The sequence below is a fragment of the Rattus norvegicus genome, chromosome 9, assembly GCF_021556685.1.
Source record: "Rattus norvegicus strain SHRSP/BbbUtx chromosome 9, alternate assembly SHRSP_T2T, whole genome shotgun sequence".
Classification (NCBI taxonomy): Eukaryota; Metazoa; Chordata; class Mammalia; order Rodentia; family Muridae; genus Rattus; species Rattus norvegicus.
In genome coordinates, this window is record NC_141542.1 from 119,689,435 (window position 1) to 119,710,643 (window position 21,209).

General features: G+C 44.4%; 1 long non-coding RNA gene and 1 other non-coding gene across 3 annotated transcripts in view; one reads left to right on the forward strand and one right to left on the reverse strand.

The window, feature by feature from the left end:
* The window catches only part of LOC108351983 (uncharacterized), a 282,038-nt gene that overhangs the window by 148,215 nt on the left and 112,614 nt on the right, over window positions 1-21,209 (forward strand). The window lies entirely within an intron of this gene.
* On the reverse strand, window positions 7,217-7,346 carry LOC120094924 (small nucleolar RNA SNORA17). Its single transcript, XR_015630049.1, has one exon. It is a non-coding gene; the product is annotated as a small nucleolar RNA SNORA17 (small nucleolar RNA).

The window sequence follows — 21,209 nt, forward strand, 5'->3', positions numbered from 1 at the left end:
GGTGTATTTTATACTTTATAATTACAGAATTACATTTGAGAGAAAAGTTCCTTTTTTAATTAGACAGAAAGGGTGAAGTGTAGACTGTTGTCTTTATGCAGGTGAAGGCAGGCACAAGACAAGGCAAGGCCTGTGATTGTACAGTGAAAAAGTGAGGTAGGCACAGAGTTTTGAAGGGAGGAGAGAGAGAGAGGAGAAAGGGAGGAGAACCAAGATAGAGGAGGAGAAGGACGACCCAGACCTGTGTGGCCTTAAGGGGCCACAGGTAGTTATGAATATTTCATAAGAGATAGAATTTTATAGGACAATTTGTCTTATCTAGATGGGCAGTTTATATCATTATCAATTGGTTGTGAGTTTATCGTGTGGATGTTTTATGGAATGAGAATTTAAGATATCAATCTGATTGCTAAATTACAAAAAATAAAAAAATGCTAGGTCACATGAGGCAAAAAAATACATTATTGAGTTGATGGAAGGATTTGGTAATATATAAACAGAATGCTAGGAAACCATTCTTGGTATATAGTTGGTGCTCAATGAATGCTGTTTGCATTGGGTTTCCATATTAAAACAAAACAAAACAAAAACTCGATGACTTTATTAACACTGGCAATTAACAATTGATCTTAAGCCCAACTATAGAGTCATTGGTTACTGCTGAGGTATGCAATGCCACTAATGCACCTTAGGCTTGTCATGCCATGTTGGTTGATATGGTTCATAGGTGTCATAGCTGAGCAGGACAATTGGCTAACCCCCTCTTTTAGAAGCTTGCCTTGGTACTTTCTGATCTACGAAAACTGGTCTTTAGGGAGGACGAATTAAGGTCAATGCCATCTCAAGAGCTTCTTGGCTCTATTTCTGAAGGGTGTGGTCACTTCAGCACTAAGGACTCACCTTCCACCTCTCAGGGAGGGCAACCAAGAATACCAGCCTCAGGTTGGATGTTTTATGGGCCTCTTGGACAGCCCTGCCCCAACAATTCAAACAAGGGCTACACATGTCTGGTATTAGAATTTTGTTAAGGGTACTTGGCTCTTGGAGAGAGCATTGTCATCCCAGATGTGATGAGTTCACTAAAATTATACATGTTCATTTATACTCAGAATTGTATGTGTTATTGGCTTTTCTGTTTTAGGTAAAAATAGTTAATAATATGATTTCTTGTGACTTTTTCCTTTATTGTTACTTTAACTACCTCCTTTGTTCTTCCCTAACTGCTAGGGATGATGAGTGGGTTTATGTTTTGTTTTGTTTCTGGTTAGGTTTTGTTTTGTTTTGTTTTTGTTTTTTTTATTTCTTAGACATCTTTTTTTCCAGTGGGAGAGGATGTACCTAATCCTGAAGAGACTTGATGCCCCAGAGAAGGGGGATTCCCAGGGTGTGGGTACCCTCTCAGAGACAAAGAGGGGGAGATTGGGTGAAGAACTCTAGGAGGGATGGCTGGGAGGGGGCAACATTTGGGATGTAAATAAAATAATTAATTTAAAAAACGTTTAAAAATTCTCCCTTTAGATCTCTCTCTCTGTCTCTCTCTCTGTCTCTGTCTCTCTGTCTCTGTCTCTGTCTCTGTCTCTCTCTCTCTCTCTCTCTCTCTCTCTCTCTCTCTCTCTCTCCTCTCCCTCCTTTCCTCTCTCTCTCCCCTCTCCCGTCTCCTTTCTCCCCTCTCCCAATCTCTTGTTTCCTTTAGGTTTTGGTTTTCTGAGACAGAATTTTTCCTCACACTGTAGACCAGGCTAACCTCACACTCAGAGATCCCCACCTGTCTCTGCTTCCTGAGGGTTGGAATTGAAGGCGTACACCACTGCCTGGCTTCAGGTCCATTCTTTAAATTAGCCGTTTCTTTTCTTTATTTTTTATTTTTTTAGTTCTTTATATATTGTGATATTAATCCTCTGTCAGTTGTTGTCTTAGTTGCTATTCTATTTCTGGGATGAAACACCATGACCATGGCAAATTTTTCAAAGAATCCATTTACCTGGGGCTTGCTGACCGTTTCAGAGGTTCATCTGTGATCATCACAGAAGGGAGGCATGGAGGCATTTGTGGGCATGAAGCAGTGGCTGAAGGCTTACATCCTGATCCTTGGGCAGGAGGGAGGGAGGGTGGGAGAAGGGAGAAGGGAGGGAAAAACAGACAGAGTCACAGAGGCACAGAGAGAAACAGAGAGACAGAACAAAGTGGGAGGGATAGGGAGAGGAAGAGGCAAAGGGAGAGAAGAGACTGTCTGGTTTAGGCTCTTGAAACCTCAAAGCCCACCCCGATTAACACACCTCTTCCAACAAGACCACCCCTCCTCCAACAAGACCACCCCTCCTCCAACAAGACCACACCTCCTCCAACAAGACCACACCTCCTCCAACAAGACCACACCTCCTCCAACAAGACCACACCTCCTACAACAAGACCACACCTCCTCCAACAAGACTACACCTCCTCCAACAAGACCACACCTCCTACAACAAGACCACACCTCCTCCAACAAGACCATACCTCCTAACACCTCCCGAACAATTCCACTAAGTGTGAATCAGGCGAACATATGTGTTGTGGACATTCTCACTAAAACCTTCATAGATGTATATCTGACAAGAATTCTCTCCCATTCGGTGGGCTTCCTCTTCACATGGTTGGTGTTTCTTTAGCTGTGCAGAAACTTTTTTTTTTTTTTTGAATCTCAGCGTTACCAACACCATTTCCTGCAGGACCTTTCGTAACTGTGGAACCCAGCAATTTATTCTCTTAGAGTCTATCCTGAGGAAATAGAAACGCCATCAAGAATCATGGGTAACATATGTAGCAGATATGCAGCTTGGTCTTCATGTGGGCCTCATACAACTGGAGCGGGACTGTCCCAAAATCTGTTGCCTGAACGTGGGATAAACCAACCCGGGCTGCTTCATCTGGCCTCAGTGGGAGAGGTTGTGCCTAGCTTCACAGAGACACGTGCCATGTTAGGGGAAACCTGGAGGGGTACAGCCATTCAGAGGAGAAGGGGAGTGGGGATTGGGGGAAGGATTGTGGGAGGGAGTGACTGGGAGAAAGCAGTGAGTGGAATCTAAAGAGAATAAGTAATAATAATGATAGGAATAATAATAATAATAAAAGAATCGTGTGTAAACATGTTTTTACATGCTTTTCTCAAAACACTGGTATGAAATTACCTCACCTGGTTATCTACAGGATCATTGTCTCTCTTAAAATGTTTGTTTATTTTACTTATGTATGGGAGGGGCGCAGGCTGGCTATGGCATGCGTGTGGAAGTCAGGGGATAGCGTGCAGGAGTTCTTCTTTCCGTTCACATGGGTTCTTGGCATCAGACTCAGGTCATCAGACTTCGGGTCACGTGCTCTTACATGGCGCCATCTTATTGGCCCAGAAATGTTTTTCCTCCCACGTGGAAATAAGATCTGTTCTTTTCTTTTTCTTTTTTTAATTGAAATGAATAAAATAAAATTTCTTCTTTTAATTAGAGAAACTTTAAGTCTCATGAAGATCTGTCAATGGTTGGCCTTTATTCTTGGGCAAAGGGAGTCCTGTTCAGGAGTCCTTTCCTATTCCACATAATGGAGGGGACCGCCCATGATTCCTTCCAGCAATTTATGTTTCAGGTTGCACATTTAGGTCTTTGTTCACAGTTAATTTTTGTGCAAGGGTCTAATTTCATTCTTTTGCACATGGCATCCCCTTTCTTCAGTATCCTGTAGGTTTAGATTCTTCTAAACCTACTTTATTTAGGGTTCTTAAACATTTCAACCCCCCTTCTAACCTGTCAACTAGAGGCTGGAGAGAAAGGTTAATAGGAAAAGGGATTGTGGACCTGTTTAGAAGTAGTTCCTTGGGGGTAATTCAACTCTTCCTTGTCAGGGTACCAGCAGTTCAGGCCAATAGCAAACACAAACATGAATCAGTAGTGACTCAATCCAGCAGAAACTGCAAGGTTCTGCCAAATTGGCTCAAGTCAGCAGAAGCAGCCACAAGCAGCTAGAATACCAAGAGAGTTTATCTCTACAGTGTGAAGATCTGAGCTGGGCAAAAAGCAAGACCAGCCAAGCATTGCATGGCCAGCAAAGACCAATGGAGACCAGCCAAGACCAGCAAAGACCAGAGAAGACCAGAGTGAAGACCAACATCAGTGAAGACAAGCAAAGACCAGCGAAGCATTGCAAGGCCAATGAAGACCAGCAAAGACCAGTGAAGACCAGTGAAACACTGCAGGGTGTCACAGCAAGAGCATGCTCTCACTGCTTGTGGGGTTCTACTTATACTCTTTTGAAATATCACGTGCCCTCATAAGCACCGGCTTCGGCAGAACATCCTCTCAAGTACCTCTTTGAGCAAAATATCATCTCACAAGACAGCTTCCAGGAAAGCATCATGTGACACAACTGAGTTTCAATAAAAACAACAACAACTCTGGAAATTTCTTCTTATCCCTTTGTTGAAAATGACCAACCCCCCACCCCTCCGTGTATGTGTTTGCTCTTTGTAAAGTATCAAGTGGCTGAAATGTCATGTGCTCGTGTTTGGGCCCTCTATTTTGTTCCATTGTTCTACGTGTCTGTTTTTGTATAAACATCATATTGTTTTTATTACTATGGCTGCATAAAAAAATATTTTATGCTCTGGGATTGTAACCACTCTATGTTATTTCTTTTGACTCAGGATTATTTTGGCTGTCTGGGGTCTTCTGAGGTTCCATATAAATTTTAGGATATTATTATTAGTTTTTTTTATTTCTGTGAAGAATGAGATGGGATTTTGGTTGGGATGACTGACACTTACAGGCTTTTCATGCAGGCAGTGTTGACCCATCGTGTATCTGTGAGACATGGGTGGAGACTAGCATCACTACCACAGTAGTAGCAAAAGCTTTGAATTTCACCTGTTGTCTCACCAGGACATTGATCTGTTCCAGGCCCTTATCTGGGATCCTATAATGCATTTAGCTGTCATTAAGTTTGATTATCTACTTTTTTATTTTGTTTCTGGTGCTCCCGTGAGTCTCATCAAGGTTGTTTACAGGAGTGTGGTGAACATAGGCACAGTACCAGTGGCTACACCACTGAAGTTGTTGCCCTCCTCCATTAACCAGTGACTGTGCACGTAAAAGAATTTACTGTGCTTTACAGCATCAATCTCAAAGTTACACCCATCCAAGAGAGCTGGGGTCCCCCAAGACTCTGCATTTTCAATGACAAGGCACTGATAAGCCCAGCCTTATGCTGATCTTGTGGGATAACCAAAGCTGCTATGAGTTTAAGAGCAGCCCAGCCACATCATGCCAGAAGTCAGGGTTCCACACTTTCACCCTACTGCCTCTTGATCTTACGTTATCTTTTAGCTTTTTATTGGTTCTCTATGAATTTCACATCATGCACCCCACCCCAATCCCACTCATCTCCCCCTCCCCTTTATTCCTGCCTTCCACCCTTGCAACCTTCCCCATAATCAGGGGGAAAAAGATCTCATGGTGGAAGCTGTAGTGTGTCACAGTGTGTCCTATGGTACACACACCTTTTGTCCATACTTCTTTGCTTACAAATGTTTATTGCAATGACTCATTGATCTGGTATGAGGCCTCTGGCTTCTGCTACACTATCGACATATAGAACCTCACTGGGACTCCTCTAGGATATCCTGTTGTTGCCCTGTGTCATAGAAATCCTGTAATTTTGGATCTGCAGGACCGGCCTCTTCACGAACTCCAGCAGTTCATTGATGGGGTAGATGTTGGGGTAGGCCAACTCAAAGCCCTGGATCTATCCCTAAAATGTATCTGAGCTGGTCAGCCTCTAGGCTCTTCCTCACCTACATCACTCCTCATTCTCCTGCTCTGCCCCAGCTGGCCCATCCAATGTCACAGCCAGCAAGGGGCAGAGCCAGCTGAGGCCTGACCTTCAGAATGCAGGGACAGGGTCAGTTCTCCCACTCTTGTGACTCTGGGGCCAGGCCCCCTCCATGGCAAGAGACAAGGGAGTAGAAAGGGCATCTTTCCCCCATCTGCTCCAGTGCACAGCAGACAAGAGTCAAGGTAGGCTCTACCGTGCTTATACCCTCAGCGCCAGCTCGACCACAATCCAGGTCCAGCTCTACCCTGCTGCCCAGACGAGATGCAGGGCTTTCCCCAGTTTTGCAGCAGGTAAGGGACAGGGACAGTTCTGCTCTCATGACACAAGGGCCAGCTCTCCTGCCTGCCATAGGTGGCAAGGGGCAAGACCAACTCACAGCAGACAAGAGGCAAGGGTCTGCTTGTCCATGCTCACACTCTTTGGGCCAGCTCACCACCCTGCCACCAGAGTCTGCTCGACTGTGCTTCCCAGGTAAGGAGCAGGGCCAGCTCTCCTGCCTGCCACAGGTGGCAAGGGTAGAAGGGAGAGGAGGGTATCTTTCCATCCTCCACCACACAGCAGGCAGGAGGCAGGAGGCAGGACCAGCTCTCCCATGCTTGTGCCCTCAGGGCTGGCTCACCCTCAACCCCTCCAACCAGGGCCAGCTCTGCTGTGCCGTTCAGACAAGGTTCAGGGCTGTTCTCAGGAGTGGCAGCGCAGACCAGGGACATTCACCTGGCCTTTGAGGGTAGCAGACCCTTGCTGCTGCAGAGCCGTAAACCCAGATGTGGTTTCTCATGGCAGCACAAGTCAGAATCCCACCAGGGTCCCAGGAGGCATCACCAACTACTCATACCAGGCTGTTTTGACCACCCTGCAGTCTGCAGTCCTGCCTCTCTTCACTGTGCCCACATCCTTCTGTTTATCTTTCTCTTCCATTTCCCCACCACTCACTCGCTCCTGTTAGTGGAACCCGCGCTTGCTGAGTGTCTGGGGCCATCCTAGGAGTGGTCTGAGGAGTGCTAAGCCCTACCCATGCATTATGGCACTGGGCAGGCATCATCTCAGGCATGGTCAGCCTCCCAAGCCTGCATGTTGCCAGACTGGTAGTCATCTCAGACCAGCTCCCTGTTGGAACCCCACGGTGCCTGACTGGTGGTCATTTGGGGCTTGTTCTTGCCAGGACCCCATGCAGGAGTCATCATCCTGGTCTCCAACTTGTTCCCACTGGGCCACATGGCACCAAGGTAGGTTCATCTCGACTCTAGCTTACTCTCTGCCCTCAACTACTGTTGGGGCCTGTGCCGGATTGGTAGTTATCTCAGGCTAGCTCCCTATCCAGGGCCCCTGACGCTGGACTGATGGGCATCTCAGACTTGCCTTTTTCAGGGAGTTTTAGTTACATGTTCATAGGTCAGAGCACTGAGCATAGACATAGCCTCTCTCCCCTCTGCCACCTACTGGCACACATGTGACATAGCAGCCACAGCTACAATGTCTCTTGGGGCGGGGGTTCTTACTTTCTTCCACATGCCACGTACTTCTGAGGCCAAGCTTCAAATGGCCCCTTTGCCTGTAGTTTCCTTTCAAGTTAGTTATCTATCACATCGGACATGGAAGTTATGTGTTTGAAGGACACATTTATTCAAGGTCCTAATGCTGCACAAAGAACTTTGAAAGCCACCCCACTGTCTTGTTAGATAATGCCCGGCATTTAGGGCCATGCGTCGTCGGCTTCCGAATCTCTTATCTCTCACACTGACCTGCCGTTCTCTCTGCGGTGGCCGCCATGACTCTGTCTTCTCCAGCTCTTGCCTTCTGACGGGAGATCATCCTCATCCCTGTTTCACAAGAAAATGAACCAGAGCTCAGAGAGATTCAGAAACACGTTCCCGGTTAGCAAGCCAAGCTGGTCTTTAAACCCAGACGTCTTCCTTCTAAATACCAGGAGATCTAGCCTCTACACTCATAAGCCCTTGAATAAAAAGTTGAGGTCCTATTACTGTTGGATATTTTCTCACAGAATTCAGCACAGAGCCTTATATGGTTTTAATATATAGTAACGGAATGGAAGAATACTCAAATGTTGAACTTCAGTATAAAATGATGTAATGGTAGTCGTTAAGGGTGAAGAGAGAAACAGAAGTTATTCATATGAATATTATTTGTGAGTCAAGAGATTATGTAGTGTGTATTACAAGCAATTGCCTATTAATGTGGCATATTCCAAAAACGAATCTGTACTTGATTCACTGGCTGGTGAGCTTTGGAAGTTAAATTATTTATAGAAGACTATGTGCTTTATTAATCTAATTTCGAAGACTCACATGATTTACAAAGCAGTCCAGCTGGTGGTCTGGTAACGGTCACGTGGACACTTCAACAAAGCCTCACAATGAGAAACAAGAAGTGGGGCAGCAGGAACTTGGTAGAGCTTCTGGGAGCTCCAGTGGAGAAATCCCCAAAGCTCCCTGTGGACTAAGAGAAAGGGATCTGAGAGGGCCTGGGAAGAGGGGCATTTCTGACTCATATGCAGAGAGAGAGGGAGAGGGAGAGAGAGAGAGGGAGAGAGAAATCTTCCTCCCTTCCTGTTATACGCCCTGTTGTGTTGAAATGGGGTACGTATGTGACTAGACATGGGCTAGTAGAGGTGTGAACATGGCGTGTGTGTGTGTGTGTGTGTGTGTGTGTGTGTGTGTGTGTGTGTGTAAAACTGCAGGATGGATCCCTGATTTGCACATCCTTGATAAGGGTTCTGCCTCTGAGGTACAGCTCCACCCCATAGTTTTAATATTCCTTGGAGAGTGCATAATCTATTTCTTGGGGTTAGTTAATTGTCAAAAACCTCTGCACAGCATTAAAGAATTGGTCTTTGAGTGTCCTGCCAGTTTTCCTGAGTGTGACACGTTCTCTCTTTAAGCTTCCTCAGATGTCAGACACTTTATGCTTGCTGCTCTTCCTCTCTCTCTCTCTCTCTCTCTCTCTCTCTCTCTCTCTCTCTCTCTCTCTCTCTCTGACACCTCTGAGTACCAGTCTGCCCCCCAGATGCATAGCACCTTGACAGTGGCTGGGAGGAAGGGCTGTAAAATTCACTTCACATCTGTTCAGTGAATCACTGATTTGCTTTCAATTTATTTTTTTTCCCCAAAGAGAAATTCATTTGGGAGTTTTATGGCAGTGGTGGTTTTAAGTCAAAAAATTTTTTTTTAATTTACTCCTTTCTAGTGAGAATGAAAGATCTTAAATCCACACTTAAATGAGATTTGGCTTTGTGCTTGGGAGAGAATGGTATTCTTCTCTTGTGATCTTGCGGTTTAGAAACATGAAATGTTTTAACAACAAAATCAGAAACCTGTCCTCGTACCCAACACATACACAGCCAAAACCACTTGTTTAAGCAACACACCGTAACTTGTGACTGTTTTGGGGGGGCCACATTCCACAAATTACAAACAAAGGGCAAATACACTTCAAATAGTATTTTATACAAGATGTGCCTTATATATAAATAACATAAATTATAATATATAAATTATATGAAACAATGATAATAATGTTACCTACCTGGAGGTTTGTTTTGATGATAGAGTCAAATAATTAACTTACCCTTGACATAAGATTTGTTCTAAACGATGAGAACTCAGGAGTTTTGTCATTATTATTATTTTTTAATTACTATTTTATTAGCCTAACCTTCAGGAAGAGGAAGACTTTGAAGTATCAAATAAATGTGTTCTATTTCCATTTATTCATTCATTCAACATGCTTACTGAGTACCTACCATATTCCACATGTTATTGTGGATGCCAAAAATAAAGGGGGAAAAAAAGCAGGGAAGCAAACCAAACCAACCCTGATCACCCCCAAAAAAACACATAAAATTTTCTCACATGAATTGAGCTCATCTGAATCTCACCCCAAACACTAAAAGGGAATCAAGAACTGCTAAGGTCACAGGTAACTCAGCCTTAGGATGTTTACATAAGGAAGCAAGTTGGAGAGGGATGCAAGTGAGAAGTACGACCATAATGGTGCGTGCATGCATATGTGTGTGTGTGTGTGTGTGTGTGTGTGTGTGTGTGTGTGTTCTGGGTATCTGTTGCGCCTGGGATCACTTGGAATCAAGAGACTATAGGTCACAGGGAAAGTAGGGAGCAGATACATAGGAGAGAGAGAGCTATGAGGGAGGGGTCAAGAAGCTAGTTCATCAGTCTATGAGCTCAGACTGTAGGGTACAGAGGCTCTTGGTTTAAGAGCCCAGAAACACTTGTAAAAAAGAGTCCTCTCTGGGGAGATGGTGAAGTTTCTCATACTCAGCACACAGGGACAGGTGTCATGCAGGATTCTAGTGCTCCAACAAGAGGTATGGCCTGCTTCACAGGACACTTCCTCAACTTGGTCTACTTATAAGCAATATGAATTAAGACGCAAATATTCATGTGGATTTTAATGGTGCTTCTGAGGAACTAGAACATCAAAGGGCAGAAGTTGCATAATGGATTAACTTGTCTTCATGATGTCATAACTTTTCTCAACCAACAGAAACATTTATGTCTTTTGAAATGTGTTCAGAGAAGCCACTGAGAGTTTGAGGAGGAGAAATGGCATGGTTTTGACATGTATTCTCACCTAATGTCAACATTCAGGTCAATGACAGAACAACATGTTTCTGGTTGATAACAACCTTGATCTGCCTTTGGGCTGTCCATTTGCCTAGCTCTTGGCTGTGGATTTCAGACCATATTCCTCCTGTGAGAATACTGTAGAAGACATAATCAGTCCATGAAGACCATGATCATCCCAGTGTCCTACACCTCAGTGCCCCAAAGTGGGTCTTATGACTATTTTTAGGTTATTTTCAGCCTGAGAAATCATGCAAACTCTTTCAGTTGACCCTGTCTTTCAAACATATGAGGTTCCATGCAACCAGGGGACTTAGAATGGATTTCCACCGTAGAAAAATGGTAGGCTGTAAATCTTTTCTTTGAAACTCTTTCAACAGCTCATAACCAACTCTTGGGGGATGGGCCTCTACAGTTCATAAACTTTGAGGGATTTATCCTTTATATATGAACGAAATGAACTTGAAGTTTGCTTTCTTAGGTCTACAGATCCTAAATGCATTCTAGTCTAGATCGTGTCATTTGCCCAGTGTCCTTACTATTTAGTTCTGGCATGGCAAGGTGAAGGCGTCATTGATAAGCATGTCACGGTGTGGGTATTTTGGGTACACAGGGGAGACCCTGCACCCTGGCTCTTGCTGGCACAGCTAAACAGAAGTACAGTCCTCCTAAGATAGTCACCATAACTCTTTGATGGTTAATTTTGTCAACACAGTCCAGAGTCTCCTGAGAAGACAGTTTCAATTAGGATTTGTCTAGATCAGGTTAGCTTGTGGGCATGGCTGTAAGGGATTTTCTTTACTTGGGTTAAGAGGTTGGGAAGCCCTACTCCGAATGTTAGCGGCTCCATTTCATGGGCCTGGCACTGAACTGAATGAAGAGGAGTGTAATCTGCGTGTCTGTAGAAAATACTGAGTCCCAGTCAGAGGCTTCTACCCCGTCTTTTATCATTCAGTTCCCGGATAAAGGATACAGAACGTTGCTATTTATCATAAGCCTTAATCAGCACTAGAGTTGCAAATGTTTGCCCTCTATGCTACTATGTCTATTTCCCTAACAATAATCCTCCAATGTGACCTGCCATGCTTCATCTGACCACCCCTCTTGGCCATGATTTCAAGATTCTATCCCATGGTGTCTTCTCTCTCTTCTATTTGTGGTTCTCCCCAGACCTCACTTATCTTAATTCTTCCTAGCTACAGGCTATAGGCATCTTTATTCACCAATTGGGGATAACTTGGGGGAGGGACAAGGTCACTTGGGCACCTGCAGACTCTCTCATCCCTGGGGGCACCAGGTCTTAGAGGCTAGCATTTACCATTGCAACACCAGCAAACGACCAAACCTCAACAGGAGAGGGAAGATGGAGATTCCTGAATCTAGGCTACTTATTTAATTTTCTCCCTGTCCAAGGCCACAATTATTTGTAAATTATCCCCTAAAATGACAACACATTTATTATTCATAAAATAACCAAGTCATCCACCCCAACTTAAGGGATTGCGACAACAGACTTCTTTAGAGCTGAGAACCAGTATGCACACATAAATTCATAGTTCTCTGTTCTTGACTGTGACTGTAGTACCACTAGTTGCCTCAGGTCCTGAAACCTTCAGTTTTTCCATGACAAGGGACGCTCACCTTGAGTTATGAGCCAAATAAACCCTTTCTTCCTTGTATTGCTTTAGTTCCAGGTGTTTTCTTTTACAGTTCCAGGAAACAAAATTAAGACACTCATGTCAACCTGATGGGAAAAGACAGCATCAATGTGTGTGTGATAAAACATATCTATAGTAAATGCATGTAAAGGGTCAAACTTATTATACACTATTCTGGGAATAAATATTCACAAAATACTTAGAATAGGAGAAGCACAGAAAAACCTACAATTCGAGCACACAATTGGTATGCGCGGAGAACCTGATATCATTCCTCACCATTATCCAGAAAATGAGTAACGACGGGACCTGGGAGAATAAAGGCAGCTTCAGAAGGCACTGGCACGGACTTCCAAACAGAGCTTAGGATGTATGCAAATGTAAGGGAACAAGAAATGCCAACATGTTTTACTGCGGCGACCACGGCCTGATTCTGATTTGCCCTCTTACCAGGATCCAGCCCATCCAAGGTGAACGAACATACTTCATCCCTCACACCACACCAACAGGGACAGAATGCAAATATTTTCCCTCACCTCAGGGGAGTGTTTGAAAACACTCTCCTGGAAAGGAAACTAATTTATTTGGTTGCTAATTATTTTGGCGCTAGTCTTAATGAGCCATCCACTATAAAAGATAAAGAGGATAATAAAGTCAGTCTCTCTCTCTCTCTCTCTCTCTCTCTCTCTCTCTCTCTCTCTCTCTCTCTCGGCATGATTGCAGGGATGAAAGAATAGCATGTAGTAGATAATCATGAACTTTGATGCCAGACTGTGTGTCTTCATATCCTGGTTTAGTACGTTTGTCAGGTGTCAGTTAGCACCAATTTCTTGTCCTTTCTTTGCCTTAGACTCCCTGTCCACCAAGAGAACAGGCGTAGTCTCTATGTAAGTATTGTGGCAAGGGTGAAGAGAGAAACGGGGCTATTATTACTGTTACCATATTATTGCTCAGGAACCTTGAGAAGGAGCAGGGAAGAAAGGATATGGACAGATGGAGGGACAGAGCTTTCTAAATGAACCCAGGGGAATTGCCTAGGGAATGGAGCATGTGTCTGTGGGTATTGGTGCACACAAACCTCTGTGTTTGTGTGTGTGTGTGTGTGTGTGTGTGTGTGTGTGTGTGTGTGTGTGTGCTTGTTGGGATGGGAAGCAAACAGTGTGATGAAAACAATGTCACAATGGTGAAAGAAGACCCTTATGGAAGACTTTTTTTTTGGTAACTCCAGTAATCAAATTTCTTTCCAGTAGCTAGCTTTCTAGGCTTTGTATGACATAGAATCTACTTATCTACTTTAGCCTGCTCTCAGGGGATTAGCCAGTTGCTGTCTGGAACTCTACAGGATAGAATATTTTTGTATCTCCTGTGGTATTTTTCTTTACCAGTTGATAGTCCAATGGAAGCAAAGAGTGTTAATCCCACACGAGTTTGGCTTGTTTCTATCAGATTCTCCTACTTTGAAAAACTAAGATCTTTGAAAACAAATCACAAACAAGAAACAAATGAATCCCCCACCCCCCAAGCACTTGCTTCAAAATGGAGATTCTGGGGACTCAGAGGTTGATGTTGGAGAAGCACAGGGACTCCTTTTGCAAGGACTGATTGTTCATGGACAGGTTATCTGCTATAGTAAGTACCCAGTGGTGCCATTTTCAGGTCTCTAGGATCATTAGCATCAAGACTTATAAGAAACAGAGAATCTCAGAATCCATTCAAGTCCTGCTGAATCAAGATGGCCCTTTGCGAAGGATTCATTTGCAAGGTAAATCGAAAAAGCTTGCAGACGAAAGAGCTCACCTTGACTTTGGAGTAACTATCTTGCCATTTTGGAGTGGCAAAATACTTTTAGAAGTTTGAGTTGAATATTTTCCCGTACAGAGAAGGGAAAGGCAGGTCAATGTGCTATTGAGTATGGTAATCACTGGTAAACTCCCCTGGTTTGAGTTTGTAGCTGAAGAAATGTGTGCGATCCTGCATTTTTGAGATCTTTAAAGCAGTCAAAGATCTTGAAGTTCAAGATGCCCCTGTAAGGTGGCATAATACTTAGATTCCTTAGACATTTAGATCAAAGGTGAGAGTCTTCAAAGTGTCTTGGGCTCAAAGGCAAGGAGATGTGAGTTCTGAATCAGGAACATTGTACCAAGACAATTTTTGTTGTGTGTATTTTTATGAGAAAGTGTGCTCCATGAACCTTTGGGCCCCAAGAGCAGACATTCTGAGGGTAGGAGACAGTGCTTTCCTGCAAGCCACGGGTTATATTGTGTTCAGCCCCTTAAGCATCACGGCGAGCCCCAGCTCAGAAGAGCTGAATGCTAATTGCCTTGCTGGGCACGAGTGTGCATCATCTCATCTACAACAGTGTTCTGCTCCAAGTTTATAAAACATTCTTTGCAGCAGGCTTTCACACGGATTGGAAGTTTCATTCTAGTCTATAAGGGTTTGCATTGGGCAAACATTTAGCTATGCTAGAGGGTTAGGGAGATTAAACAGAAGGAGGGAGGAAGACACTCTCCCCTGTGTATTGCATTTCTGTATCTGAACGATTGTCACAACTGACAGAGATCGCAGAGCCTGTATTTACCTTCAGGCATGAAGCAGGCTGGGTATATAATTACTCTAATGCTTCCCAGAGTGTTTATTTCTTCTTCCATGTGTACCAAATGCACATGGGCTCTTGCTTGCTTGAACATTCCTTTAGCAGCCAACTATCACACACACACACACACACACACACACACACACACACTCATAAAAGTAGGCACGGACTGCTTGGCACACTCATAAAGACCATCCAAGGTGACCTTGCTGATTCATGTGGCTGCCCCTTGCCATGGTTGGTTTCCCAGTGCAGTGGGCAGTCTTCCAAACACACAGCAGCTCACTAGTAATAACCAAATTGCCTTCACTTGAAGTCCCAGATAGGTGACACACATTTCCCTGTATGTCTTGCCTGTCTTCTCTAGGGTGATAATGACTCACTATTGTTTACTTCTTGTCTCTTCCACTAGTTTTGTCACACACACAGACATACACAGGCACTCACACGTGCAATCACATACACACACACTCATACACTCATACATATACACATTCACACACAACACACCTTCACACTTAGACACACGCTCACACACTCACATACTCATATATACACTCATACATGTTCACACACAACATACCTTCACACTTAGACACTCACACACTCACACATACACTCATACACATTCACACACAGCATACCTTCACACTTAGACACACACACTCACACACTCATACATACACTCATACATGTTCACACACAACACACCTTCACACTTATGCACATGTACACACGCACGTACGCATGCATGCATGCATGCACACACACACCACTTAGTTTCAGGAACTAAGGAGTAGCACCAGTTATCTGTACTATGGTGTTGTCTGGCAGTTTCCTCTGAATTAGCATATCCCCTCCAGGAGGGAGTGAGAGGTTCAGAGTGCCCAGATGTTAAACAACAGCCACAAGTCTAAGAGAATAGAAACTTGAAAGGTTCTTGACCCCCTCCCCAGCCAGTATCAAAGAGGTGAACAGCCTTCAAGGAGACGTGAGCAGCACAAACGCAGAGAAGAACTGCTCTGTCTGTGGGCCAGCCTGCTGTGCAGAGAGGCCCAGCTCTGCGGCTTTTGTGAATCTTCAGTGCCAGGGTGGGCTTTTTGGTGACGCAGTGGCTTTTGAGTCATCCCATTCCCTATAAGAAACCCCTCGCCCATACTTCTGTCACTTGAAGTAAAAAGTACTCATTGGGATTATATCCTCTGCAAATATAAAAATACTAAAAAGGTTTTTAATAAATCTACATCAGGTCTCTTATTTATGATGTACACAGCTAGCCTGCTACTTGGTAATTTAATACAATGCAATTATTAAATAATTGACATTATTGAGATACTAAAAATAAGAGGGCTTCTGTTTAGAGTTCTTCCACAGATGGAAAGGTGCATTGTTGTTGTTGTTGTTGTTTATTTGGTGTTTAGATGGATGGGGATGAAGAATAACAGATCATGTAAAGAATAAAGCTTCAAGATTATACATATATATAATATATATATATATATTATATATATATATTCCCATTTCCCAAGGAAAACTCAGGCACGCAAGATGTGAGCTCCATTCTCTCCCTCTAACTCCAGGAAGTAAAATGATTTCTGGTATCGTGACCGGTTATCTTGACCATCAAGCCCAGAGGAAAGTGCTACAGTGAGAACCACAGTGGCTTCGGTGTTTCTTTGAGGTTCCAGATCTGTGTCTTGACTGATCTTCAGCAAATCTCTTGGCTCTTCAGTTTTTCTCATCTGTAAAATGGAGATAAATATCCCGTCTTACTTGCTCTGCAGGGCCGTGATGAGCGAGAGCCTTGCACTCTGGGAAGTGATACATAGCACAGGGAGGGTGATAAATTATCTGGTCTGTCTGACTGGTCCTCCCAGCTAGGGAAGCAGTACAGATCTGGTCTCAACAGCCCGACTGTGCAGCCGCAGTGTGCAGCGTTCAGCTTGGACGCACAGCAGGATACTTTCAGTGATGTGCACGCTTGGGACTCGACCCCGTCCCCACCTTCTTAGGAATTCTGGTGCAGCCAGGTGTGAGAAGCACTGATTTAATGCCAGGGAACTGTGCTGTGATCTCGAATCCTAACACCCATTATCCGTGACAGAGGGTCCCCACTCACATCTGATACCTGGGGTTTCTCCTAAGGCATGATGGAGTCTGGAGGAGACATCTGCAGGAATCTCCTTATCAGACTTGGCAAATACATCGTCTAGACTTGATTCATGTATTAAATGGGAGAAATCGCAGACACCACTGTTCCAAATAGACTTCCTGATCCAGGGACTTGGCTCAGTGGGTAAACAGTCTAGGCACTGTGATCCCTGGGACCCACTTAAAAGCAGAAAAAGACAACCTGCTCCGTAAAGCTGTCCACTCACCGCCACGCACGACTCTCCCACTTCTCTCCCCTCACAAAAATCATAAAAGCAATTAAAAAGTAAGTGAACTTTGGAGAATCATGTTTAATCTTTGCAAGCCCCTCCCTCTCTTTGAACATTGACTGGGGCACTGCTGAAAGTCACTCTTTTCTCTTTGGAGCCCTAAGTAAAAAGAAGAGAAGAGGGACGGAGAGAAATGCACAGATAGGTCTCCTCCTGGATGGTTAGTTGTTTTTCTTGTCCATTTATACTGGCGCTGACTAAGATCTGACCCTACAGCAATCTGTGAGGTGAGTACCTAGTTTTATGCAAAGCGCCTCACAGGTGACCGAGGGTGAGGCCCTGTCTGAAATCAACTGACGCAGCCATAGTCCTAGGCACAGTCAGGGCCACCTTCCTAGGCAGCACCATTAAGAGTGTCGTCTGGAGGTTCCTCAGAAAATTGGACATTGAACTACCTGAGGATCTAGCTATACCTCTCTTGGGCATTTACCCAAAAGATGTCCCAACATATAACAAAGACACATGCTCCACTATGTTCATAGCAGCCTTGTTTATAATAGCCAGAAGCTAGAAAGAACCCAGATGCCCTTCAACAGAGGAATGGATACAGAAAATGTGGTACATCTATGGAATACTACTCAGCTATCAAAAACAATGACTTCATGAAATTCATAGGCAAATGGATGGAACTGGAAAATATCATCCTGAGTGAGGTAACCCAATCACAGAAAAACACACATGGTATGCAGTCATTGATAAGTGGATATTAGCCCAAATGCTTGAATTACCCTAGATGCACAGAACACATGAAACTCAAAGATGACCAAAATGGGAACACTTTTCTCCTTCTTTAAAAGGGGAGCAAGAATACCCTTGGGAGAGAATAGGGAGGCAAAGTTTAGAACAAAGGCAGAAGGAACACCCATTCAGAGCCTGCCCAACATGTGGCCCATACATATACAGCCATCAAACTAGATAAGATGGATGAAGCAAAGAAGTGCAGGCTGACAGGAACCGGATGTAGATCTCTCCTGAGAGACCCAGCCAGAATACAGCAAACACATAGGTGAATGCTATCATTAAACCACTGAACTGAGAGCAGTACCCCCATTGAAGGAATCAGAGAAAGAACTGAAAGAGCTTAAAGGGGCTTGAGATCCCATATGAACAACAATGCCAAGCAACCAGAGCTTCCAGGGACTAAGCCACTACCTAAAGACTATACATGGACTGACCCTGGACTCTGACCTCATAGGTAGCAATGAATAGCCTAGTAAGGGCACCAGTGGAAGGGGAAGCCCTGGGTCCTGCTAAGACTGAACCCCCAGTGAACGTGATTGTTGGGGGGAGGGAGGTAATGGGGGGAGGATGGGGAAGGGAACACCTGTATAGAAGGGGAGGGGGAGGGGTTAGGGGGGATGTTGGCCCAGAAACTGGGAAGGGGAATAACAATTGAAATGTAAATAAGAAATACCCAAGTTAATAAAGATGAAAACAACAACAGCAACAACAACAACAACAAAACTATTAAAAAAAAACTTAAAAAAAAAAGAGTGTTGTGAAGCGGACAGACAGCCTGAGAGAGGCAAAAAGAGCCCAGGACGCGTCCCAAATGTGCGACTCTGGATGAAAGAAAGAAGGCAAATCCCCAGAAGGCAGCCCTTTTTTTGTCTTTATTTATTTTGCTTTAGTTTGTCAGGGGAACGAGATAAGAACATCTGTTTGGCACTAGCAGGGCCCTGCTCTCTCAGGTAGGAATGAGATGCCCAGCAAACGCGTATCTGCAAACTTGCTTTAATCTATTTCTGGGGTAATGGACTTGCTCGGCGCCCTCAAGTGCCTCTGTTAATAGCTTCTTGCTTCTTCCAGCAGAAGTGCACTGGGCTGTTGTCAGAGGCAGGCTCACTCTGAGGAAAGGACAACAGAACCTTCCTGGAGAGGGACAGGAAAGAGGGAAAAAAAAAAGATTAAGCCTTTTCTTTAATCTAGCAGGAAGAAAAGAAATTGCCTTAGTGTCTGCTCCCGCTGCTATAAACAGAAGCGTTAGGGAGAGAGTAGTTTCTCCATGACCAAAAACCATTTAGGATACAGAACTTGAGCTCTCTATTTTCCTGGTTGCTTTAATGCAGTGAGATTTGGGCTCTAGGGGGAGGGGGAAAAAGTCTAAAAGTACTATTCATTCAAGACTGAGTAACAGTGATGGAAGAGGCCTGCTTCTGCCCGAGAGGAGAAAGGAGATATGAAATCTTAATGCCCTCATTTCTGAGCTCTAAATCAAAGTCAGGCTTTGGAATACTGTTTTTTATTTGTATTTTTAATAGGCGCTGCAGAGGAAGGGTAACAAAGATTCAAATGGCATGAGGGGAGTAGGGCTGACGGGGAGCTAGCTGCTCTCCTATGCCTTCCCCCAGCACTCCAGACCCGCTGCCCTGAGGTAGCCTCTGATGCCAGCCTCTGGTGGGTCTTCCCAGATGTTCCCTGCATATCGAAGCGTCTGCGCTCGTGTACGTCTGCATGCATGCACACGCATGTCCACATGGCTCTCAATTCCGTTCCAGCTCCACATCCCCATCACACTGGTCCTGGCTCTCCTCACTGAAAATGATCTAGTAGAGATAATTTTACATCAGAATATAGAGCTTACCTTCTTAATTTTGGTAGCTGCTTATAAGTTCATGAAGGAGACCCTTTAGGTCTGTTTATTCAGTTGCTTCTAAATGAGGGGCTACATATATTAACATATACACCTCCATACATAAAATCTTTCTGATCTCTAAATTTGGTAGTATAAATTGATTCTTGCACCTCTGACCACTCCTGTTTACACGTTGCACCCAGGCTGAGAAAGAAACTATAGCAGACCTAATTGTATTTTACTTTGGAAATACCGGCTGCTGGTCAGAGTGCGTTGCTGATTTCTAGATGAAGAATTTCCCCTGGTTTCACTCAGCTGCCTCGTCAGGAAAGACTGGAGTGTGGGATGTGTTGCCTACAGCCAGTAGATCGGTTCTTGAGCAAATATGACCCTTTCTGCCACAACAGTAAGGTCATACAAGTCACCTTAACAGCACGAAGAAATCAATTCCAGCTAGCGGCCACCTTTGACTTGGGGCTTTCCGAATGCATGGGATTTTTGCCTCCACATTGATAAGGTCATACATATGTATGCACCGACCTTGCAGCACCCGAGGGCTCTGGTTTTCAAAATTGTGAATAAATCGAAACTGGAACATATTTGGATGAGACTGAACGCTCCGGGAGGCTGGGGTGCTGCCTTTATTTTTCAAGCAGAAAGAAGGCTTTGGGAACGGACCAACAGAAATGTAGCCATGGAGAGACGCGAGGCAAGCCCTCCATTAAGCAGATTCAAGCTCATGCAGAGAGAACCTGGCTCTCCCTGCCTTGGCTAACCAGCTCTAGGGGATTTGTTCTTTGGGCTACAAAGGAAAAGGAGAGAGCAGGGCAGGCAATTCCAAGGTGAGAAGAACATGGCTGAGAATTAGAATATCTGTGCTTCAATTCAAGCGCTACTTAGCCTTTCTTAAGGAGGACAGAATGCCCAAAGCTTAAGAGAAGCAGATAGCATCTGCTATATGGGGTTTATTGGTATAAGGGTTCCCGGGTCCAGAGGGTTGAAAATTTTCCAAGTACAAGTTGTCCTGAGCTCTGAAGTCTGCCCCTGTGGATTTCATTCATTCTCAGGCTCAAAATGGCGGCAGACGGGTGGTCACAGGCAGCGCCTGTCCTGAGCTGCTCCAGGCTCCAGGGTGGCAAACAGAAAAGCAGCTCTGAAGCCGGAGAGCCTTTATCCAGGTGATGGGAGAAGAGGAAGTTGGTGCCCACAGATTCGTAAGGGCACAAAACACTCTTCCCGTGTGCATGTGACCTTGTCCCACTTAATTCTCTTATTTATAAAATACGGTTGGATTTTAAAATTCCTGAGACCTCCAAATGGAAAGCGATTTCTCTTCTCTTCTTCTGCCCTTTCGTATCTATTGACTATTTGCTGCAGATAAACAGGTATTTTCCTATCTCCATCTCTCTCCATCTTCCTCCCTCCTTTTCTCCCTCCTCCTCCTTGTGCCTCCCTCCCAGCCTCTTTCTTTCCTCTCTCGGG